Source organism: Phyllostomus hastatus, unplaced genomic scaffold (assembly GCF_019186645.2).
Source record: "Phyllostomus hastatus isolate PE091 unplaced genomic scaffold, TTU_PhHast_1.1 phas_scaffold_78, whole genome shotgun sequence".
NCBI lineage: Eukaryota > Metazoa > Chordata > Mammalia > Chiroptera > Phyllostomidae > Phyllostomus > Phyllostomus hastatus.
The window spans coordinates 50,702,626-50,720,456 of NW_025334041.1; positions in this window are offsets into that span (position 1 = coordinate 50,702,626).

A 17,831-nucleotide genomic window follows, 5' to 3' on the forward strand; every position below is an offset into this window, starting at 1 on the left:
TGATGTATGGGACAATGTTCCAACCAACTGAGCAACTGAACCATGGCATGGTCATGTATTTTAACAAACCTCCCAGGTGATCCTGCTGTGAGCTGAAGTCTGAGAACCACTGCTCTAGATTAAGTAGATGGGTGGATAAAGGACAGAGATTCCTTAACATGGCTCCAATGAGAGGTAGAATTTCTATTCCCAAACCCCTCACTATTAGTGGAATTTGTGACAACTCCAACCAATAGAACACAGAGGTGGCACAGCCAATTTCTAGGAACAGGATTTAGGAGACTGGTAACTTTCATTTCCTGTCCCTGAAACACTCACTTTTGAGCCTGAAAGGTTAAGAAGTTCGACTTCTCTGCAGGAGAGAAAATCGGGAGATGTCTGGGGCTACACAGAGAGGAAGGGAACATAAGCTCAGCTTTCCATTCAAAGCACCTGGTGTATAAATGAAGGTCCCTGGGCACTCCAAACCAGCCCAGCTGCTATGTGGCTACCACAAAGTGATTCCAGTCCACATGATCTTGTGTAAGAGAACTTGCTCACCCAATTTTGCCTGAACACTTGGCCCATACAATTAAGAGATATAATGAAATGATTGTTTTAAGCCACTAGATTTTGGGGATAAGTTGTTATGCAACAATAGGTAATTATGGTAATTAATGGCTCACTACAAATAAAATTCTAGATTAGTGCTGTTCAGTAGAAATGTAAAGCAAGTTGCAACTATGAGCCACATATGTAATTTAAAATTTTCTGGTTGCCATATTAAAAATTAAAATGAAAGAGGTAAAATTAAATAATATAATTTACTTAACTAATTCTTTTTAAAAAGATTTTATTTATTTATTAGTGGAGAAAGAGGAAGAGAGAAAGAGGGGGAAACACCAATGTGTGGTTGCCTCTTGCATCCCCTACTGGGGACTCGACCTGCAACCCAGGTATGTGCTCTAACTGGGAATCAAACTGGTGGCACTTTGGTTTGCAGGTCAGCACTCATTCCATTGAGCCACACCAGTCAGGGCTATTTAACTAATTATATTCACAATATTATTATTATAAAAAGTAATCAATATAAAAATTATGAGATATTTTGCATTTTTTATTCATAATAAGTTCTTTAAAATCTTGTTTGTGTTTAATGTTTATAGCACATTCTAATTCTGAGTAGACCTATTTCAGTAGCCACACATGGCTCATGATTAGTCCAGAGGATGCACCTGAGGACCTTTCCCTTCTAGGAGACTGGCCCTGTATCTCCCTTTCATGCAGCTTCCTCCTATGTAGAATGGGAATAATAGAACCTTCTTCAGAGCGTTGATATGAATATTAAATGGTATTATATAAGGTACAAATAACAGTGCCCAGCATGTAGCATATTTTTAATAAATGGAGTATTATTTTTATCCACCTTATGGAAGTGCTCTCCACGAGGGAAAGTGCTTTCTTTTGACCCAATGTCTTTTGGGCCAATCTATGTTACTTTAACACTAGGTGTTCTCTCTCACCTAAATGTGTAGTTGGTTCTAAGACATCCACACAAGTTACTCACTTAAACTAAACAAATACATTAAACATGTGTGCAATGATTAATGTGTAAAATTCACTGGCCATGTGAGTGCCCAGATTAAACGTTATTTCTTGGGTTTGTCTGTAAGGGTATTTTCAGATGAATTTGGAAATTAGAATTAGAATTTGAAACAGTGGACTGAGTAAAGCCGAATGCCCTCCCCAGTATGGGTGGGCATCATCTGATCTGTTGAAGGCCTGACTAGAACAAAAGGAGGAAGAAAGGAGGAATTTGCCCCATTTTCATGCCTTGCTGCTCATCTTATCTTCTCCTGCCCTTGGAATGGAATTTATACCTCAGCTCCCCTGTTTCTCAGGCCTCTGGACATGGACTGAATTAACCACTGATTTTCCTGGGTCTCCAGCTTGCAGAGAGAAGATGGTAAGATTTCTCAGCCTCCATAATTTCTCACAAACAATCTCTCTTTATGTAAATATATATAATTGGTTCTGTTTCTCTAGAGAATCCTGACTAATATAATGTGTAACACAAAATATCCCAGACATTACTAGCTTTTGGTTATAGAAAAATGTCAGGTATATTTTTATTAACCCAGTTATGATTGCTGCAATCCCACAAACCTGTGGGTCAGGAAGCCTTCCTCCTGCGAGTTCACAGACTGGACCATCAGCTGTAGCCACCACATAGATCTTCCCTGTCCTTCCTCTTTTGCTTATACTGCTGGTTGGCAAAATCTCCCCCACAAGATGGCACAAGATCTCTAATGTCCATGCCCCAGATTCTCTGATTCTTCCAGTGTTTACAGTCCTTGGGTTCTAAGGACAGACAGAATAAATGGTCCCCTCTCTGAATTCAAGCCGTGTTTTCTCAGCTGACCTGCAAAGCAGTTTGCTTTGGCCCAGAGTCTCACAAGCTCTGTCTTTCAGTATTGTATTAGCTTTGGTGTTCATTTCATTCTAGAATCTCTTGAGTTTCTTGGTAAAAACTTCTGCATGTTCCTGACTGTCCCTTTTCTAACCCTATTTGTTGTTCCATTTGCTGCTTTCTATACCTGGCCCTGCTCTGAGCACCAGGAGCCTGACGCTGATGCACTGAGCTATGGGTATTTGTTGTTAATGGGCTACTGGTTGGATTTGACTCTTGGGACTTACCAGCCAGAGATTCTATCCTGAGAGAGGAGTGAGGTTGAAGTATATATTCTCTGTTCCTCCCCTACTCTGTCATCACAGTTCTAACATGGCCTGCAGCTTTTCCAGGCTACAGCTCCTACCAGGTGGCCTCTAGGTTCTGTTAAAGCTATTGTCTCCCTTTGATTTTTCAGGCCTGGATGTGCTGATGCTAGTCTCTGCTTATATCAGTATCCTTTATTGGCTTTCTCATTTTTGCTCATGCTTCTGGAAACAGTACCTTCATTAATGCCTCTTCGGTTTCTCTATTTTAGTTGTATTCTGTTTCCTGCAAAGAAACTGGCTGATATTCCACAGGAACTCAAATCTATTCCTTTAGACAGAGTAGAAAGAGAAACAGTCTCCTCCTCTCCATTTTCTTGGGCTACTCTAACACAAACTTCTTCTTCTCCTTCTTATAAATGAAAAGATTTCATAACTATTAACATATTCAAACAAATAATAGGGTGGGGAATGGAGGTGGAGTTGTTAACAGTAATATAATTAAGATGCTAGGTCAAGAAGTAAATAGTACCTTTTATACATCCATAAAGAGGACTCAGTGCCTCTTTCCACCCCCCAGTGAACAAGGCTAGAGGCTTTCATTTCAGAAGAGACAATTTTGTGCCATAATACTGAAGAATCTAGCAGGAGATTCTGACTTGACTCTATCACATTCTTATGAAAAATGCAACTCATTCTTCTGAGGGTTGCTGGTTCAATTCCTAGCCAGGGCACATGCCTGGGTTGCAGGTCAGGTCCCCAGTAGGGGGCATGTGAGAGGCAACCACATATTGATGTTTCTCTCTCTCTCTTCCTCCCTTCCTCTTTCTCTAAACACAAATAAATAAAATCTTTAAAAAATCCAACTCATTCTAGATTTTGGAGAGAACTGAAAATAGTCCACCCATAATTACAAATGTACATGTACCTTAAAATTGGTCTTTGAGTTTCCATTTCCACATGATTTTCCCCTGGGCTCATGAGGCAGAAATATCAAGTAGATTACTTGAAAAGGAGATAGAAGTCACACCTCCTTAGGGATAAATGATGCAGGATCTAAAGTACACCATACTGTAAGGTCAATGTCATACACCTGTAGCAGAGGACTTTTTTAAAAATGTTGATCATTTGCTTTAGAGTAGTAGTCTTCAGAGAATGGGCAGAATAATTTTGTGGGGTGCAAAAAGAATAGTATAAATTTATTTCTATTTATTTTCTATAAGAAAGTATATTGTACTTATAAAGTACTTTACCTATATAAAGTAATTATACTTCATAAATGAACTATCAGCAGTGTATAGGTATAAAGTATGAATAAATATATATGTAATGAGGATGTATACATGGTTTTTTACTGATAAGAATCTAGGTTAAAATAATCTGAGATCTACTATTCCAGAAGATCATTCAAACAAAAACAATATTCTTTCTCAAAAGGATTTTTTCAAGGTACTTTAAGGAAATATCTTGATAAAACATAGTTATTGAAAAGCTAAGTGGATTCCCCCAGTTAGTCTAGTTGAGAAAATAGAAAGTAGCCAGAATTTGGGTATTTCCTAGTGGCTTAAGAAGTGACTTAGGGACTCAGAGAGAAGACCTGGGGAAGTGTTTGAGTTGGGAGATTGGGCAACTGCACCTTTATTTTAAAAGATAGACCTAGGAGGAATAATGACATTGAGGCAGAAATTATCAAAAACACTGAGGATGTCAAATATTTAATTTGATGTTATCTATTTTATTTTGAGTTGTTTTCTGCTATGCTATGCCTCTATATTAATACTAAAACTTTTTCACAACATTTTACACACAACAGCCTAGGTTTTTGGGGCTTTGGGGAAATGGGTGGAATGGTGGGGTGGAGTGACAACAGGGGCCATGGGACAGCAGCAAAAATTCAGCCTGACTCAGGAGTTTAGAGCAAAGAGTCTCCAAGAAAGAACCAATTATGGAGAATTTTTGCAAGTATTTGTGAAGGCATGGAATCACCAGAAGACATATAGAAAAAGGGTTTGTTTGAGTTATTTTATTAGGGTGTGAAAAAAAGCGTGACCTCAGAAAGTCAGAGACATTGAACATCACCAGGTTACACATTAAACACACAATGATGACCCTGATGATAACAACAGTGATAATAATACCCAAAAGGGAAAAAACATTGGCTTGGTATATTACAAAAATGTATTTAGTAGCTTTTCCTCTTTATGTTAGCTGAAATATATTGTATGGATTGAGGCTCCTATATCTGGGCTCCACAGCACCTTCTTAGAAATTCTCCTCACTGATTTCCTGTTTGTCAAAGGCTCACTCAAGACCATACCTCCCCACCCCACCCCCTTTTTACCCTTAGTTCCCATATTCAAACACCAGCATATTAAATGCTGGCACTTTAGGAGCTCTACTTAAAGCTCAGATTTAGGGCAGCTACCACTGAAAGGACAGCCTGGAGCAAAGTGCAGAGATACACAGAGGGTATGTTCTTAATGGTGTTCCAGTCAAAAATAGCTGGCACTCCATTTGGTTATAACTTATCAGTTCAAACTAGGTCAAAAATTCTTTCAGACCTTGAATATTCTTGAATTGTTAGTTCTTGGGAATATGTGAATTTCCTTGGCTCATTCAATTTTTTTCTTCTTCATTACTGTTTCTGTATACTGTCTGACTCCACTCCATCTTTTTTTAAAAAATATATTTTATTGATTATGCTATTACAGTTGTCCCATTTCTCCCCCTTCATTCCCCTCCACCCTGCACACCCTCTCCCACCCACATTCCCCTCCTTTAGTTCATGTCCATGTGTCATAAGTTCTTTAGCTTCTACATTTCCCACACTATTCTTGCCCTCCCCCTGTCTGTTTTCTTCCTACCATCTATGCTACTTATTCTCCATACCTTTTCCCCCTCTTTCTTCCTCTCACTCCCCTGTTGCTAACCCTCCATGTGATCTCCATTTCTGTGGTTCTGTTCCTGTTCAAGTTGTTTGCCTAGTTTGTTTTTGTTTTTGTTTTAGGTGTGGTTGTTAATAATTGTGAGTTTGCTGTCATTTTACTGTACATGTTTTTTATCTTGTTTTTCTTAGATCAGTCCCTTTAACATTTCATAAAATAAGGGCTTAGTGATAATGAGCTCCTTTAACTTGACCTTATCTAAGAAGCACTTTATCTGCCCTTCCATTCCTAATGAAAGCTTTGCTGGATAGAATAATCCTGGATGTAGGTTCTTGCCTTTCATGACTTTGAATACTTCTTTCCAGCCCCTTTTGCCTGCAAGGTTTCTTTTGTGAAATCAGTTGATGGTCTTTTGGGAACTCTTTTGTAGGCAATTGCTTCCTTTTCTCTTGTTGCTTTTAAGATTCTCTCCTTCTCTTTAATTTTGGGTAATGCAATTATGATGTGCCTTGGCATGTGCTTCCTTGAGTCCAACTTCTTTGGGACTCTCTGATCTCCCTGGACTTCCTGGAAGTCTATTTTCTTTGCCAGATTGAGGAAGTTCTCCATTATTTTTTCAAATAAGTTTTTAATTTCTTGCTCTCCCTCTTCTCCTTCTGGCACCACTATTATTTGGATGTTGGAACATTTAAAGTTCTCCCAGAGGTTCCTCAGCTTCTCCTCATTTTTTTGAATTCTTCTTTCCTTGTTTTTACTTTGAGCCAAAACCAAAATTTATTAATTATCTAGAATTAGATTAACTACATAAGGGAGAAAGATTCTTACTTAATTTTAGTAAAAATGAAATGTTTATATTGTTTTTTCAAAAATCAATTTTAGCCCTGGCTGGCATAGCTCAGTGGATTGAGCGCGGGCTGGGAACCAAAGTGTCCCAGGTTCGATTCCCAGCCAGGGTACATGCCTGGGTTGCAGGCCATAACCCCCAGCAACCGCACATTGATGTTCCTCTCTCTCTCTCTCTCTCTATCTCCCTCCCTTCCCTCTCTAAAAATAAATAAATAAAATATTTAAAAAAATCAATTTTACCTGGGCAATTGCAAAATGATTTACGTTTACATCCCATTTGTAAAGACGAAATTTTGTCTTGAAAAATTTCAAGCTGAATAGAAACCCCATGTCTGAGCCCACTGCTTTATGGCCTTTCACCATTGGGCAGGTCTGGGGTCCTTGGAGAGAATAGGCCAGCTGGGTCAACAGTATTTCAGTGCAGCCATTTCATTCATAGCTATAGCCAACAAAGTTCACTGTGATCAGCACTTCCTGCCTTGTTCTAAGCCACAAACTGCATCAGGAAATAAAGTTTGTCAAATTTTATTTTCTGACTGCGTCCTCTGTTGCAATAGCCACATTATCTATGACATCAGTGATAAGGCCAAAGGTGAGAAAATGCACATGAATTTATTTCTCAGAAGTATTTAAAAAAAGGTAGGAGGCCAGATGTTTCCTCTTCTTTTAATATATTTTATTTTTAAAATTATTTTATTGTTCAATTACAATTGTCTGCATTTACCCTCCATCACTCCCCCCCTCCTCCAGCCAAACCTCCCTTCCTCTCTTGTTTCAACCCCCCATTTGGTTTTGTCCATATGCCCTCCATAGTTGTTCCTGAAAACCCTTCTCCCCATTATCCCCTCTAACCTGCCCTCTGGTTACTGTCAGATTATCCTTAATTTCAATGTCTCTGGTTATATTTTGCTTGCTTTTTTCTTTTGTTGATTAGGATCCTGTTAAAGGTGAGATTATGTGGTATTTGTCCTTCACTGCCTGGCTTATTTCCCTTAGCATAATGCTCTCTAGTTCCATCCATGCTGTCACAAAGGGTAGGGGCTCCTTCTTTCTCTCTGCTGCATAGTATCCCATTAGAAAACAGCATTAAAATGAAAAGAGAACCAACTATATGGGAAAACATATTTGCCAATGACACCCAGGACAAAGGTTTGATCTCCAAAATATATAAAGAACTCACATGACTCCACTCTAGGAAGACAAAAAACCCGATTAAAAAATAGGCAAAAGACTTCAACAGGCACTTCTCCAAGGAGAACAGACAGAGAACCCAGAGGAATATGAAAAGATGCTTAGCATCACTAGCCATCAGATAGATGCAAATTAAAACCACAGTGAGATACCACTTCATACTGATGAAAACGGCCATCATAAATGAATCAACAAACAAGTGTTGGAGAGGATGTAGAGATAAGGGAACCTTAGTACATTGTTGGTAGGAATGTACACTGGTGCAGCCACTGTGGAAAACAGAATGGAATTTCCTCAGATGTTTCCTTTTTAAGTGACAAAGGGTGGCCTGGGAACAAAAAGTAGGAGGAACAATTTGGAAGATCCACTTGGACTGCTTCCTTAGTGCCTGAGAAGATTACAAAGTTCAATGAGGGACTCACACCCTGGATCCTAGCATGGGTCATGGCACAAAACAGATGCTTAGTGTGTATTAAACAAACATGTGAATCAGACAGTTATGAAAATCTCAAGATCTTTTTCTGCTGAGAGTTACCTCAGGAAAAAACGCTATCAAATTATAAGTTCAAAAAGATAGAGGGTGGGTCTTAGTCATCTTATGGCACTTGATAAAATTATCAGCGAATAGTATTTGATGAAATGAGTTGTCCCAGAGCTCTTCTAGTTGGGGAATAAAGTGAGGTAATCAATGCAGGAGCTAGTTATAAAGGTTAAAAGAGTCTGTGTACATATTACAAATCAGTATTTCTTTCTTTATTTAATTTTATTTTAATCATTGTTCAAATACAGTTTTCTCCTTTTTACTCCCAATCCAGCCCCTGCTCCCACCCCTCCCCATTTCCCTCCCATTACCACCCTCCCCCTAGTTTTTGACTATGTGTCCTTTAAGTTTGTTCCCGCGAACCCTTCCCAAAATCCCCTGAAACTCCCTCTATTCTCCCCTGTGGTCACTGTCAGCCTGTCTTCTATTTCAGTGTCTTTGGTTATATTTTGCTTGTTTCTTTGTTTTGTTGTTTAGGTTCCTGTTAAAGGTGAGATCATATGGTATTTGTCTTTCACTGCCTGGCTTGTTTCGCTAAGCATAATGTTTTACAGCTCCATCCAAGCTGTTGCAAAGGCTAGGAGCTCCTTCTTTCTTTCTGCTGCATAAAATTCCATTACGTAAATGTACCATAGTTTTCTGATCCATTCATTTACTGATGGGCATCTTGGTTGCTTCCAGCATCTAGCTATTAGAAATTGTGTTGCTATGAACATTGGGATGCATAGGTTCTTTTGGATTGGTGTTTCAGGGTTCTTAGGATAGAGTCCCGGCAGTGGAATCGCAGGGTCAAAAGGCAGATCCAGTTTTAGTTTTCTGAGGAAGTTCCATACTGCTTTCCATAGTGGTTGTACCAGTCTGCAGTCCCACCAACAGTGCACTAGGGACCCCTTTTCTCCACAACTTCTCCAACACTTGTTGTTTGTTGCTTTGTTTATGATGGCCATTCTGACTGGTGTGAAGTGGTATCTTATTGTGGTTTTAATTTGCATCTCTCTGATAGCTAGCGATGTTCATGTGTCTTTGGATTTTCTGTATGTCCTCCTTGGAGAAGTGTCTTTTCAAGTCCTTTGCCCAATTTTTAATTGGATTCCTTGTCTTCTTAGAGTGCAGTTATGTAAGTTCTTTATACATTTTGGAGATTAAACCCTTGTCTGAGATATCATTGGCAAATATGTTTTCCCATACAGTGGTTCTCTTTTAATTTTGATACTGTTTTCTTTAGCTGTGCAGAAGCTTTTAATTTTGATAAGGTCCCATTTGTTTATTCTTTCCTTTGTGTCCCTTGCTCTAGGGGACAAGTCAGTAAAAAAGTTTCTTCGTGAAATATCTGAGATTTTCCTACCTACGTTCTCCTCTAGGACTTTAATGGTGTCACGTTTTATATTTAAGTCTTTCATGCACCTTGAATTTATTTTTGTATATGGTGTAAGTTGGTGCTCAAGTTTCATTTTTTTGCACGTGGCTGTCCAGTTCTCCCAACACCATTTGTTGAAGAGGCTATTTTGACTCCATTTTATGTTGCTGCTTCCTTTGTCAAATATTAATTGACCATAGAGACTTGGGTTTATTTCTGGGCACTCTGTTCTGTTCCATTGGTCTATGTGCCTGTTTTTATGCCAGTAGCAGGCTGTTTTGATTACAGTGGCCTTGTAGTATAGTTTAGTGTCAGGTATTGTGATCCCTCCTACTTTACTCTTCTTTCTCAAAATTGCAGCAGCTATTCGGGGTCGTTTATGATTCCATATAAATTTTTGAAGTGTTTGTTCTTTGTGAAATATGCCATTGGTACTTCAATAGGAATTGCATTGAATGTGTAAATTGCTTTGGGTAGTATGGACATTTTGATGATATTAATTCTTCCAATCCATGAACACGGTATATGTTTCATTTGTGTCTTCCTTGATTTCTTTCCTGAGTGTTATATAGTTTTCTGAATACAGGTCTTTTACCTCTTTGGTTAGGTTTATTCCTAGATATTTTATTTTTCTTTTTGCTATTTCAAATGGGATTTTCCCCTTGATCTCTGCTTCTGCTGTTTCATTGTTGGTGTACAGAAATGCCTTTGATTTCTGGATATTGACTTTGTATCCTGCTGTTTTGCCAAATTCATTTATTAGGTCAAGCAGTTCTTTGGTGGAGTCTATAGGATTTTCCATGTACACTATCATGTCATCTGCAAACAGTGACAGTTTTGCTTCCTCCTTTCTGATTTGGATGCCTTTTATTTCTTTTTCTTGTCTGATTGCTGTGGCTAAAACTTCCAGTACTATATTGAATAGAAGTGGTGAAAGTGGACAGCCTTGTCTTGTTTCTGATCTTAGTGGAAAAGATTTTAATTTTTGGCCATTGGGTATGATGTTGGCTGTAGGTCTTTCATATATGGCCTTTATTATGTTGAGGAATGCTCCCTCTATTCCCACTTTGCCGAGTGTTTTTATCACGAATGGGTGCTGTGCCTTATCAAATGCTTTTTCTGCATCTATTGATATGATCATGTGGTTTTTGTCTTTCCTTTTGTTTATGTGATGTATTACATTTACTGATTTGTGAATATTGTACCATCCTTGCATCCCTGGAATGAATCCCACTTGGTTGTGGTGTATAATCTTTTTAATGTATTGTTGAATGCAGTTTGCCAGTATTTTGTTCAGGATTTTAGCTTCAATGTTCATCAGTGATATTGGCCTGAAGTTTTCTTTCTTTGCTGTGTCTTTATCTGGTTTTGGAATTAGGATGATGTTGGCCTCATAAAAAGAGTTTGGGAGTCTCCCATCTTTTTGGATTTTTTGGAATAGTCTGTGAAGGATAAGGGTTAGCTCTTCCTTAAATGCTTTGTAGAATTCTCTTGTGAAACCATCTGGCCCAGGGCTTTTGTGTGTTGGGAGGTTTTTGATTACTGCTTCAATTTCTTTTGTTGTTACTGGTCTGTTCAGGCTTTCTATTTCTTTTTCATGGAGTTTTGGAAGACTGTATTTTTGTAGAAATTTGTCCATTTCACCTAGGTTTTCAAATATCTTGGCATACAGTTCTTTGTAGTAATTTCTTACAATCCTTTGTATTTCTGTGATATCAGTTGTAATCTCTCGTTATTCATTTCTGATTGTGTTTATTTGGGTCTTCTCTCTTTTTTTCTTGATGAGTCTGCTTAAAGGCTTGTCGATTTTGTTTATCTTTTCAAAGCACCAGCTCTTGGACTCATTGATTCTTAGAATTGTGCTTTTAGTCTCTATGTCATTTAATTCTGCTCTGATCTTGGTTATTTCCTTCCTTCTACTTGCTCTGGGCTGTCTTTGTTGTTGTTCCTTGAGTTCTTGTAGACGTAGGGTTAGGTTGTTTGTTTGGAATGTTTCTAACTGTTTTAGGTGGGCCTGTATCACTATGAATTTCCCTCTCAGGACTGCCTTGACTGTGTCCCATAAGTTTTGGGTTGTTGTCGGTTCGTTTTCATTGTTTCCAGAAACCTTTTGATTTCTTCCCTAATATCATTCTTGACCCATTCATTGTTCAATAGTATGCTATATAATCTTCATGATTTTGAGTGTTTTGTTTTTTTTTTCCTTCGGGTTGGTTTCTAGCTTCAGTCCCTTGTGGTCTGAGAAAATGCTTGGTATGATTTCAATTTTCTTGAAATAATTGAGGCTTGTTTTGTGTCCTATCATGTGGTCTATCTTTGAGAATGTTCTGTGTACATTTGAAAAGAATGTATATTTAGCTTCTTTTGGATGGAGGGCTCTGTATATATCAGTAAATCCATTTCATCAAGGGTATTGTTCAATGCCACAATATCTTTGTTGTTATTTTGTTTGGAAGATCTGTCCATTTTTGATAGTGGGGTGTTAAAATCTCCCACTATAATTGTATTGCTGTCAATATCTTTCTTGAAGTCCTCTAAGATTTTCTTTATGTATTTGGTGCTCCTATGTTGGGTGCATCTATATTTACAATATTTATGTCTTTCTGGTTGATTCTTCCCTTGAGTATTATGAAGTGACCTTTGGGTCTCTCTTTATGGACCTGTTTTGGAAATCTATTTTGTCTGATATGAGTATTGCTACCCCGGCTTCTTTTTTCCTGTCCATTTGCTTGGAAGATTTGTTTCCAGCCCTTCACTTTCAGCCTGTGTAGGTCTTTTATCCTGAGGTGGGTCTCTTGTAGGCAGCATATGTGTGGATCATTTTTTCTTATCCATTCAGCTATTTTATGTCTTTTGATTGGAGCATTTAATCCATTTATGTTTAAGGTTATTATTGATAGGTACTTATTCATTGTCTTTTATGTACGTGTGTTCCTCTCTCCCTCTCTCTCTCTCTCTCTCTCTCTCTCTCTCTCTCTCTCTCTCTCTCTCTCTTCCTTCCCTTCCTTAAAGCAGTCTTTTTAGGATCTCTTGCAGAGCTGGTTTGGTGGAGGTGTATTCTTTTAGACTTCTTCTGTCTGGGAAGCTTCTTATTTGGCCTTCTATATTGATTGAGAGCCTTGCTGGATAAAGTAGCCTTGGTTTCAGACTTCTGGTTCTCATTACTTGGAATATTTCTTGCCATTCTCTTCTGGCTTGAAGTGTTTCCATTGAGAAGTCAGCTGTTAGCCTTATTGGGGCTCCCTTGTATGTTACTCCTGTTTCTCCATTGCTACCTTTAAGATTCTCTCTTTGTCTTGAAATTTTGCCATTTTAATTATGATGTGTCTTGAGGTGAGCCTCTTTGGGTTCCTCTTGATTGGGACTCTCTGTGTTTCCTGGATTTGTTGGACTTTCTTTCTCATCAAATTAGGGAAGTTCTCCTTCATTACTTTTTCAACTAGGTTTTCGATCCCTTGCTCTTCTCCTTCTCCTTCTGGTATCTCTATTATACAGATATTATTACGTTTCATATTGTCTTGCATTTCTCTTAATCCCTCTTCATTGTTTCTGAGCCTCTTTTCCTTTCCTTGCTCTTTCTGGATGTTATTTTCTACTTTGTCCTCTAGCTTGCTAATCTGATCTTCTGCTTCATCAGTCCTGCTTTTCATTCCTTCTACTGTGTTCTTCAGTTCAGAAATTGTATTCTTCATTTCCTCTTAACCTTTGTTGAGAGTTTCTATTTCCTTTTTCATGTTTATATATTTTGCAGTGAGATTGTTGTAGTTTCTCTCCAATTTTTGATAGCTCATTGTGAGTTCATTGAACTTCCTGATAATTATTGTTTTGAACTCACTATCTTGTAGTTGAGTTGCCTCTATTTCATTTAACATTTTTCCTGAGGCTTCCTCATTTCCCTTCAATTGGGGGTTGTTTCTTTGTTTTCTCATTGTTTGTGGGTTTCTTCTTGTTAGCCTCTGTTTCTTAAATTGATCTGTTCTGGTTCCCTGTAATTATGGTGTGAACTTCTTTGGTCGAATACTTGTGAGATTCAGTGGTGCAACCTCCTTCGTGTATCCTGGTGTTCCCAGCTTCCCCCTACTCTTTTTGTTTTGATCAGTTGGAGGAGTAAGGTGAAATGGTTTAAGACAGCAAGACAGTATACTATGATATTTACTTTAGCAGCCAGTAGAGAAGAGATGGGTTATCCTTTGGCTCCTTATAGTGTTAACTGTGATCCTCCACCCCACTATCCACATTTTAGAAAGGATGGAAAGAGGGTAAGACTCTTATTGGGGACGAGAGGATTGTTAGTTGGATCTAGAAAGCTATGAGGCTGTGGGAGGTCAGATTCTAAGGTAGGGTTGGATTAAAGATTAGTATATAGGAGTAGTGTGTAAAAGAATAGAGAGAACCCCCACAGTAGTATAGTTCAGGAAATTGCAAAGTGGGCTGAGATCAGGTAGGATAGTAAAGAGGATGAAGGATAGTAAATTATCAACACACTGTGACTGAGATACCAGGGGGAACCTATCAAATGACAGTATTGTTACAGTACAAACAAGGGGGGGCCTGGGACAATATACTATTATTGAAAGAAGGCCCTGTGTCTGTTATGTCCGCCACCTGAGGAAAGACATCTCTCAATGCCAGAGATTTGTGAAAAGGAAAGGAAATGTTTATTTAATGCTATACAAACTTAAAGGAGTGACCTAATGTCTTCACCAAAATCCCAAAGTCCCTTAAAACACCCACAAACACACACAGTCCTTCCTTCCTTCCCCCTTTGCCCAGTCCAGAGTACCATATCTCAGGAAAGGAAATAGAAGTCCATGGCTTAGGCAGTCCTCTGGTTCTTCCCAGTTAGTACTCCATCTCGACTGGGAGACCTCCCTGGGTTCCTGGCACCCTACGCTGAGTCTCCGGTATCTCTGCTAAAACCAGGTGGTGGTTCCCCCTTCTAAAGCTGCGGGGGTGCCCACTCTGGCAAAGGCACGTGGTCCTCTCTCCCAGGGCCACGGGAGTCCCCACTCTGCCAAAGCCGCATGGTTCTCTCTCTCAGGGTTGCGGGAAGGGAGAGTCCCCACTCTGTCCAGGCTGCGTGGTGCTCCCTCTCTCAGGGCTGCGGGAAGGGAGAGTCCCCACTCTGTCCAGGCCTCATGGTGCTCCCTGTCTCAGGGCTGCGGGAAGGGAGAGTCCCCACTCTGTCCAGGCCGCGTGGTTCTCCCTCTCTCAGGACTGCCGCGTGGTTCACCCCTCAGGGCTGCGCATGGTTCTCCTTCTCAGGGCTGTGCATGGTTCACCTCCTACACTCGGCTTCACATCCCAGAACTCATATCCTTCCAGCTTTACTGGACTGCCATCGTGGGTCTGGGCAGGTGTGTCCCCATGTCATGGAGCCAATCATCTCCAAGCTCCCACACAGGCACTGTAGCTCGGGGCACCTGCCCCCCAGTTATATCTTGGTGGGGAAGTTACTTCCATTCCCCTGGCTCAGAGCATGGCCACAGCTATTTAACATATCTAAGCGACCAGCCAAAGGCTATAGATATGTTAAATGATCACGCCAGAGGTTAGCTGCAAGGCTGTTGCTATGCAAAACAGCTCTCAATGGCCCTGCTCCATTTGTCTCTTCCCCCAACCCACACCCTAGGGGTGGGGGGTGGTTGAAGATATCCTAAAATTTCCTGGACACCTTGAGTTCTGGACCCCATTTCAAATGCCCATTTGGGGTCCCCCCTCTTGGCTGCACCCTGTAACAACTTTTCCGACATTTTTTATTTTAATAGTATTTTGGTATTCCTTTTCTTTCTGTATAATCTTCTTTGCTTGACTGGTTATACTGTTACAGGGTGCAGCCAAGAGGGGGGACCCCAAATGGGCATTTAAAAGGGGGTCCAGAACTTAAGGTGTCCAGGAGATTTTAAGATGTCTCCATCCCCCCACCCAGGGTGTGGGTTGGGGGAAGAGACAAATGGAGCAAGGCCAATGAGAGCTGTTTTGCATAGCAACAGCCTTGCAGCTACCCTCTGGCGTGGTCATTTAACATATCTATAGCCTTTGGCTGGTCGCTTAGATTTGTTAAATAGCTGTGATCATCTCTGAGCCAGGGGAATGGAAGTAACTTCCCCACCAACACGTGACTAGGGGCAGATCCCCCAAGCTACAGCGCCTGCGTGGGAGCTCGGAGAAGATTGGCTCCAGGACATGGGGCCACACCTGCCCAGACTCATGATGGCAGCCCAGTAAAGCTGGAAGGATACGAGTTCCGGCATATGAAGCCAAGTGTGGGAGGAGTCGGAAATGAGGCTGCAGAGGAAGATTGGCCGTGGGGATTTAAAACCCAGACTTGGCGGCCATTGGGAGAGAACCACGCGGCTTTGACGGAGTGGAGACTCCTGCATCCCAGAGAGAACTGTGCTGCTTTAGGAGAGAGAAACACGTGGCTCTGGCAGAGTGGGGACTCTCCCCTTCCCGCAGCCCTGAAAGGGAGAACCACGAAGCCTGGACAGAGCGGGGACCCCCGCAGCTTTAGAAGGGGGAACCACCACCTGGTTTTAGCAGAGATCCTGGCGACTCAGCCGAGGGTGCCGGGAACCCAGGGAGGTCTCCCAGTCGAGAAGGAGGACTAACTAAGAACCAGAGGACTGTCTGAGCCATGGACTTCGTTTTCCTTCCCTGAGATACGGTACTCTGGACTCGGCAAAGGGGGAAGGAAGGAAGGACTGTGTCTGTTTGTGGGTGTTTTGGGAACTTTGGGATTTTTGATAAAGACATTAGGTCACTCCTTTAAGTTTGTATAGCATTAAATAAACATTTCCTTTCCTTTTCACGAATCTCTGGCATTGAGAGATGTCTTTCCTCTGGCGGCGGACATAACAGACCCGGGGCCTTTTTTCAATAATAGTATATCGTTCCAGGCCCCCCTTGTTCTGTTCTGTAACAAAGTGAGAAAAAGATAATACAAATTTACAGTAACTTGCAAGATTAAAAAAAAAGGAAAGAAAAGCAGAAGATGGAGTGCAGGAGAGATAAATTTGGAGTGGAAAGAATAACAGGATGAATGGAAGAGAAACATAAGGGATTGCAAGATATAAAAATAATAAGAATTGAAAAATAAAATGTCACTTAAAACACAAGATAAAATCAATCAACCAACAACAGCCACAAAAACCAAACCAAACCAAACCAAACCAACAAAAAACCTCTTGTTGGTTTCTAACTGGTCAGACCAGTTTTTCTGATCTTGCTGGCTTCAGCTGGCTGAGGGACCTTTGAAGTGCTTCTCTCTCTTCCCAGCCAAATCTCAGCAAGTCTCTCAGGTACCTTAGGCACTCCAGAGCACACATGCTCTCCCGAGCTCACTGCCACGTTCTTCCGGACTCCGGGGTCCCTGCAGGGTTCCAGTTCTATGATCTCAGAAGGCACCCATGATGTTTTGGGATTCACTGTGCCCTCCCTGGGAATCGTAAAAGGGTGCGCCCCTCCACCAAACTTTTGAGTTTTGGGCTCTAGGGATGCCCTAAGCGACGCGACCCTTCCGGGTTCACAGCACGAGAGTCAGGATTTCCAGTGGGGCAAGCACTTCCACAGTTCATCACCGCAGGCTCCCGAAACCTGAGAATGCCTGAGCCCTTTCCTGGATCAGGGTTGCGATGTCTAGGTTTTCAACCGATCCACACTCCCACCGGGCTAGGGGTGCGGGCACATTTCCTGGCTGCCTCTGGTCAGGCTGGCTGGAAATTTTTGAGTTTCGGGCTGTAGGAACGCACTAAGCACTGTGTCCCTTCTGGGATCACAGCACAAGAGTCAGGATTCCCGATGGGGCGTGTGCTTCCACAGTTCAGCACCACAGGCTCCAGAAACCTGAGAACACCTGAGCTCTTTCCCAGCTCTGGGTTTTCCACTGATCCGTGCTCCTACTGGGCTAGGGGTGCGGGTGCTCTTCCAGGCCGCCCCTGGTCGTGCTGTCTGGAGGCCCTTACTTCTCCCAGGTCTCTGGGTGGGTGTTCATAGTCCCTGGGCAATTTTTTCCAAGTCCAACTGGCCAATCTGTGCCTTCAAGCAACAAATTCTCCCCTGGAGTTGCTCAACCCCCGTATTTGGGGGAGGGAGCAGTGACTCCCCTCTCCCGGGAGCCCTGAGGCAGACCCGGGAGCACCGGGCCTGGGGACTGCGCACCCCTGGTCCCCGTGCTGATCCCTGGGTCCCTTTTGTCCTGAAGCAGTCTCCTTATCGTCTGGTTTTTCAATGATCGCGATAATTTTTGATGTCCTGCTTTCAAAAGTGATTTGGTAACCTAGTCCACCTGCTCTGTTTCTCCACTGATCCACGAGTT